A 7,880-nucleotide genomic window follows, 5' to 3' on the forward strand; every position below is an offset into this window, starting at 1 on the left:
GATGTATTTTAACAGCTCAACAAGGAATACTATTTAAAGAATCTTCCTCCTCATTCAATGCCAGAGTTCATTACAGAGTCCCTGGGAACCTGTATGCATGTATATTACAGTCAAGGACTGATAAGGCCCCATACACAGATACCTGAATCACACTGAGATAATCATTATATGAGCTGTCTTTAAATGGAAAAAAAAAAATCACTAGAAATCTACTATAGTTCTTCAGCTAACAAAAAACCAAAAACAAACAAAAAAACACCAAAACCAAAAACCCAAACAGCAACAAAAAAACAAAACCACAAAACAAACAAAAAACCAACCAGAAAAACCTGAAACAAACAAACAAACAAAAAAAAAACCCTGAAGGAAGGCACTATGGCAAAGTCTCATTAGCTGCCGGTAGTTGCTGAAGAGCCTTTATTAAAAGGAATGTGACCAAGGAAAGAGTCAGAACAAAAAGAGCTGATTGAGAAAAATTTTCTCATGAATGCATGAAATTCAGTATAATGAGTAGTGATGACAAATACAAAACATTGACAACTTTCCATTACATGCAAGAGATGAAAACACAAACGTCTCTACAGTGATAAAGAACATTTTGTCACAGTCTGCTTTTGAATATGAATGGCCACAAAATGATTGCATAAGGGACTGCACAATTTACACCACTGATGGCATAACTGACCTACTAATAGGATAAAAGGAATCTGCTTTCAGACGTCCAAATAACACGCAAAACCGTAAACAAAATAACTCAATTTCTAACTGCATCAGTTTCCTATTGGTGACCAGCACAGCAAAAGCTCTGTTACCTGAGTCATTTGTTCATGCTCAGGTGAGCAGAAGATGCAAACAGAAGAGGGAAAATGCAGAGATCTGCTGAGTAACACATATGACAGTGTGAGAATGCTAAATAACTGCAGCATGGGTGACACCCAAATAAAATGTGCCTTAGTGTTTTAAGCTATTTAATGTGCCAAGGGGCAGTATGGAAGTCTTCAGTGCATTAGACACAAATGGTGGCAAGAACAACAGAATCTCAACATCAGTAGAGAAGGTGGTGTTGTAAATATAAGTGTCAGCTCACTGTTTAGTAGCATGTTGAGCTTTAGAATAACTTCAGAAAAGGTTATTTTAAACTAGCAATTTACATTTAACAATGAGAAGTTCAATTTTTTTTCCATATCATAAATAAAAATGAAAGATTAATTAATTAACTTACCTTTCCACAAGAAGAAACTACTGGTAGTTTAAGGGCTATTTTTAGAACAAAAGTCAGCTGCAGGCTAAGTGAAAATAAAAATATTTATTAGTAGTATTCTTTTTATTAACTTAGTAGTAATATTGTATAATGCTGTATAAATAAGACCTACCCAGGAAAGCAATTCATCAATTGTTTTCACATTAAGGCTGTATACATTTTTTTGCAGATATGCTGCTGCTGAAACAACTCATGATAAACTTGTAGTTTATCTACAAATGGTCCAAACAGGTCACCAAATATCTGTCAATCTGCTATAGCTAAACAATAAAGCATGGAAATCCCACAAGCTGTTCCTTGAATAGAACAGCTTAAGCAAAGCTACATTAAGAAAAATGCCAGGTCAGATCCAGAGATCCTGCTGAAGCTGAGATTCAGGCAGAAGCTGCTATGACGAAGAGGAACAACAATTCATCAGGGCTCAAGAATATAGGATTCCCTCTAGAAAAGTTTAGCAGACAAAATATGGATCTTGGGAATAAAGGTGAAGTGGAAGAGCATAATGGGAACCCTCCTTGAAGCACAAAGGTGCAGATTATAGTAGAAGAGTATCAAAAGCTGAAAGAAGTAAGGAAAACAGAAAAAGTGCAAGCTGACAGCAAAAAGAGACATTGTAAGGGCTAGGGCCCTAGAACTGGAAATTGTTCTGAAAACATTTCCTTAGAGATTTTGCTCTGTGATTGAAAACTGTTCTCTTAGAAGACACCTTTCTAGAAGAAACAGCTGTAATTTGTTGTATCCGGCTCTTGAAACTTACATTACCATTCTATTAGACTATATATAAGGCAGAGATAAATCAAAAGCTCCCTGCAATGCAGGGGAATGAGGGAGATAAGAGAGAAAAGAAAGACGATTTCTGTCTGGTTATTTTTCAAATGTCTGGTGGGAACATACAGCTCTTTTTCAAAAGCTGAGAATAGGAATCTTAAAGACACTGCCAATTGAGAGGAATGAAGCTGTGGGCTGATCTCAGATTCTGAGATGCACTGGAAAAGAGTGACTACAAGCAGGCGTTGGCAGGCATACCAGCTATGGGGGTAAGTTTGGGGAAACACTGAAGTTTACCATCAGAAGATAAGACTCCTTACTAGTAACCAGAAGTGGGAAGATGCATTGTCAACAGGTCCTTATGTGCTAAGCTTCACTCACATGCTGTGTAGTTTCACAGTAATTTCTCAATGACTCAATGCTTACAAGGTGTGCTTGATGCATAAATAAATAACTGGTGTGTCATACACCTCAACCAATACCTCTTTACTGAAGAAGCTTGGAGCTATCAAAGGGCTACCAGGAGTGAGGAAGAAGAAAATCATATACAGGGGCACAACAGTTTTAAATAATGTCTATGCCTCATCACTTCTTTCATCTTATTTGGATTGTAGGTAAATTCAAGTTACTGCTTAGCATCTAACTTTGCTGCTCCAATTCTGATTCCACATCCTCAGGTTTTACAAAAGGCTAATAATCTTTCAGAGAAATGACACATGGAACATAACTTTTGATGTATTAGGTACTTATTTTTTTCCTATATTTATGTTGCCGGGTACAGTTGCCTCATAGTAAAGATTTTGCAAAAGTAAACCTTGCACGCTGTTACATTTTTATTCAGTATCCAGAAAAGGAAGCTTTTTGTTTGAAAAGGAGTGAAATCTTCAGACTGGGGACATTATGGGGACATTATACCCTTGCATGGCTGAGCACACACCTACCTTCAGTACTGTGAATGCAATCTAAATTCACTTGGGCAGGCCAACACCCATATATTCCTGAATTCTTGCTTCATCTTGTCTGTAGTTACACAGGACACTGGCTAAAAGACAGCCGAATTTAAAGCCCATATTCAAAAATGGTGCTGCCCACTGTCTCATGCACCTCCATTTAGAAATGGCAAGACAGCATGAGGTAGAACAAGTATGACGACTGCAGCAAACTGTATTAGAGACATGTAGCTCAAGTATTTTATTCTCCCTCTGCTAAAGCCCCTCTGATTTATGATGTCTGCTTTAATCTGCTTGCATTCCACGTAACATAGCAGCTGCCCTTTAAAATCTTGAACTAGAAAATACTGTGATAAAAACTATTGATTATGTACCTTAAGTCAATTTTATAACCACTTTGGCTAGCTACTTGTGGTATAAGCTCTGTATGGTATTTGTCAGAACAATCCGATGATCTTTAAGGTCTCTTCCAACATAGGCCATTTTATGATTCTACGGTATTTCTTAATTTTAATAATACCTCTGATTTTGGCTGCATATTCCTTCAGGTTGATTGCACTACATGATTAATAAAAAAGGAAATTCAAGAGACAGAAGCAGTACTTGATAGACTCAAACTAAACAAAGGTTTAGAATGAGATGCAAAACTCTTATTGTAGATCACTGCATTCAAAATTACTCAAGCTACTGTATTAGATATAGCCAGGTCTCTGCCTTCTTGATCTTTATCCAATTCTAATGCTTATACAGACACACACAAATGAGGGAAACATCTCAGCTATAATTAATCCGCATGCACAGAGTACAACAGAAGTGCACAAGAAACTATACAGCAGGATACAGTGAAGCTGAATGATTCATGGGTCTGGAATAACACTTTTTATCTCTAGCAGATAAACTAGCCCATATTCACAGGATAGCTGCAGTGGAGAAGGCATCTCTGGACCCCAACCTGTTAAGAAGGTAGGGATGGGGAGCACAGTGCAACAGACTTTTTTTATGACAAGACAGATCCTCTACCCAAACTACTGCGAAGAATCAAGAATTGGCAGGCAGCTTGGTGTGCTCCCAGCACATACTTGGAATGCCAGGCTAAACACCTGAGCCTTCTGGTCAAACACAGCAGATCAAAATTAGCAGGCAGCCTGCATTACCAGAGGCAGAGGCTGAGATGACCTCAAGGCAGGAAGATTAGTGTACAGGTATGAAAGAAACTGCCCATGCTGTTACAGTAAATGATTTTTATTTTTTAAAAAATGAAATAACCGTGAACATATTAACAGGCCTGCAAGTGGCACTACAGTACAGCTGGAGATAAGGTCAATACATTTCCCCATGTACCCAGACAATGAAATCCATTGCATCAATGCTGACATTAGTAAATTCTGAATACAGTTCTATCAAGCAGGAACATTTTACTTAAAATAGTTCTGGACAAAGCTGACACCAAAAGTTAATTTTTCCATCTCTTTGGAAAGGATAGGTGTTTTATAGATGTTTACAGGTAGCACTGGTATTGGGTGAATATTGCCTGCATCACCAGTGCAGGGAGAGATGTACAACATCTCCATGTGAGAACAGAGTTTATACTCCTTTTTATTTCTCATTTTGAGGAAGCAGAGTGGTGTAGAGAGAGGGAGAAGATAGGTGAGGTAATATGGGCAAGGGAGGTGGGATGTCAATTTCTATTCAATTCTCCTTTGGCTGTTTTTGTGCTATTTTGGACTGCTTTCTAAAAATCACTTCTTGATTTTATTGAAAGGAAGACTAAACGTAATACCTTTCCTTGAAAATCCAGGAACAATTGTGGTACCTCAAAAATACTAAAAATATCTACTTTCATGAAATATTAACTGTTTCACTACAAACCTATTTTTTCACTAAATACACAATTCTTTTATTTCTGGAGTCTCCCAGGGGGAAAAAAAGTGGGTTCTCCCTTTAGTTCTGCAACTCTACAGTGTATAGAGAAACGGCTAGAAGAAGGGGAGTGCAGAGAACAGCTTTATCCTTTTCCTTGGCCTGTATCTCACACAGGAAGTTTGAATTTCTGCAGCTGGGCTACTGTTGGTCACATTCTTTCAGCAGTTATCAACCAAGTCCACAGTAGGACAACCAACCTCCTGCACGTTCTAACTTAGTGGAGACTAACTAGGCATGAGGGAAAAAACCATCCACGCTCTTTATACCATTTCTAATCGTAATATGCAGGAACACCAAGTGGTTTCCATGTTCTTTCAATTTGCAAAAGGCCACAGGAAAGGGATATGGCACCTTTTAGAATCTGGAATTCTGCATTTAACAGTGCGACTTTCCATGAGACCTTCAGTGTTGAGACAGTGCAGAAAACGGTGGCTGAAGAGTGTGTGTAATACTGACCACAGCAGCTCCAGGGAGAAGCTCCTGCTCCTGCAGAGGCAGTCCTGTGCAGTCCCTGGATATACCATGAGCAAAAGGCCTACTTGACAGGGCATTTGGAATTAGCAATTCCTACGATCTAGCTAGTTTGGATTCATGAGCTTTCAATGTGCCAACAGCATCTTTCACTGCATGGTAGATAATGTTCTTCACCTGCAACAGGAAAAAAAATTAACTTCTACAGACTAACAAGGAGAGTCTTGCATAGTTATGCACTCAACTTCGATAGCTGAATTTGTAATAGGTGGCAAGTATACACAAAATATATATTCTTTTTGCTTCAGGATACCAACAGATTTTAACTGTCAAAGTTGGCAAGTATTTTAGACACCTGCATTGATTTACTAACTCATTTTCTGCTCATCCAGCAACATATATTTACTCATGTTATTTTAAGATAATTCCTTCTCTTGTGAGAGCTAGGAGGAAGTGCACTACATAGTTTTATATATAAGAGTTTATTTTGAAAAAGTCCTTGTGATTCAAGTCACATAGAGATTCATATTAATTAAATCTAAAAATGCAAGAAAATCATACAGTTTAATCCTATGAAAATTAAGATGATGCAATGAATCATCCTGTGGTCTTTGCATAAAGACTGGAAATTCTTCTAATTTTGAATCTTGCAGAAAGACGAGAAATTCACTACTACTCACTGCTATCTTTTTCACAGTTACCTATTTAAGAATTAAAGTTCTACCTTGTTTCTGATTTTTTCTAATCTAAGTTTATTTGAATTCTGTTTCCAGGTGTTGAATGGAAGTTTCACCTCCTGAGTGGCTCAACTGCACTGCTCAACTAACTGCTAAGCACCATAGTCTTTTTCTGATGTACATGGGACCTCAATTTTTGGTATAATTTATGCTGCTATTGTCTCTGTGTATTTTACTGTATAAAAATATAGACAGAGGTTTATATGAAAAGATACATTAAAAATTACAAATTAAAAAAAAAAGTCTCAGACAAATAAAACCAGTATTTCTTTTCACAGGAATAATGAGTTGCACTTTGTGGGTTTTTGTTTCTTGGTTCTTTTTTTTAATAATAAGCATTATTTATTTACAACCTCTTGATTTACAGAAACACCTCTGCATTTGTATCATCACACTGAAGAGGTAGTGTTAGACACCAGAGTTGATCCTATTTCTGCTTTCCTTTATAATCCCATGAAAACCACATGGAAATTTATAGCACACTTTCATGGAATTGGTATGAGAGAATTAGCGTGGTAGATTCTGAGATCCTTGGGTGTCAATATACTGTGAACTTAGTTTCATGAGGACAGCCATCCTGCAGATCTCCACCCTCCTCCCTTTTACATATGTGTGTGATTACTGATACACAAAAAAGCTGACAACAAAATTTACAAACTGAGCAGATAGCAATGCTTCAGAAGTGCTAGACAAAATCCAAGATCTCCTGTGGTCTTCTCTCTGTAGAACTTACTGTCTTATATCCAGTGTACCTGTGTACCTATTATGTTCTGTGCATAATTATTACCTGAAGCAGTCAGGATTCCTCAAACCAAAACACACTTAATTTTAGGACTAACGTATGTTGGATAAGACCTTTAAGATCATCGAATGCAATCAGAAACCTAACAGAGGAGTTTTCCTTTAGGTGATAAAGAAACAAACATAAGTGTACTTGGTCAAATAAACATTTCTCTTCAAAATAAAGCACTGCTCTTTTCTTTTTAAGATTTTTTTTCCCTTCTGGTCTACTCTGTTGTCATTAGGATTCAGCCATTCAAAAACTTGTTAATACTAATGCATGCATTTGTCTAACAGAGGGAAAGTTCTTTGGAAATGCAGAAGTCTATTACTAATTTCTGTTTACGTAATACTGTAGACAGAAGTCCTTAAAAATTAGGTAATGTACAAATCAAATGAGAACCTCCAGATTTCTAGGAAGTTGTTACTCATTTCTAGTACTGAACTAAGCTGGCAAAACACAGGATGTACTTAAGTGTTTATGGACATAAAATGGTTACCTGCAGTTTATCCTCATGGTTTGTGTGAGTATTAGACAGATGCCTGAACTCCTGGGTCAGACGGAAGCAGTGCTTCACGTGTTCAGGAGATACAAAATCTTCTGCCACTTTAATGCAGCTGTACAAATTATGGACCTAAAAACCCACAACAAATGACTGATATATCAAGACAATTAACCATATAAAACAAAACCCCAAAACCCCAAAGAAACAATAAAAACCAAATCCCCCCAAATCCCCAATACCCCACCATATATTTAGGCTCTGCCACATTTACTCATCAAAACCAGAAACTGACAAAATTGCATCCAACAGTAAAACCAGAACAACACACATGACATCTAACAGGTTTACTGATCTCCCATATACATCAGCAGTCCCTAAAGCAAGTTCTCTTAACCTTTGAATTTGGTTTCCTTGGCTGAAGTTTCACTACATAGGTATGTTTTACCTCCAACTCACCCCAGTTTTTTTCCCCCCTGTAATTTCA

The 7,880-nt window shown here is 37.3% G+C and overlaps 1 long non-coding RNA gene across 1 annotated transcript; it reads right to left on the reverse strand.

Moving 5' to 3' along the window:
- Nucleotides 1-4,205: 4,205 nt before the first annotated feature.
- LOC130258542 (uncharacterized) lies at nucleotides 4,206-7,872 on the reverse strand. Its single transcript, XR_008841520.1, has 2 exons — nucleotides 7,391-7,872; nucleotides 4,206-5,550 (listed from the first exon to the last, which is right to left on the reverse strand). It is a non-coding gene; the product is annotated as an uncharacterized LOC130258542 (long non-coding RNA).
- Nucleotides 7,873-7,880: the final 8 nt, after the last annotated feature.

This window comes from Oenanthe melanoleuca, chromosome 13 (assembly GCF_029582105.1).
Source record: "Oenanthe melanoleuca isolate GR-GAL-2019-014 chromosome 13, OMel1.0, whole genome shotgun sequence".
Taxonomy (NCBI): domain Eukaryota; kingdom Metazoa; phylum Chordata; class Aves; order Passeriformes; family Muscicapidae; genus Oenanthe; species Oenanthe melanoleuca.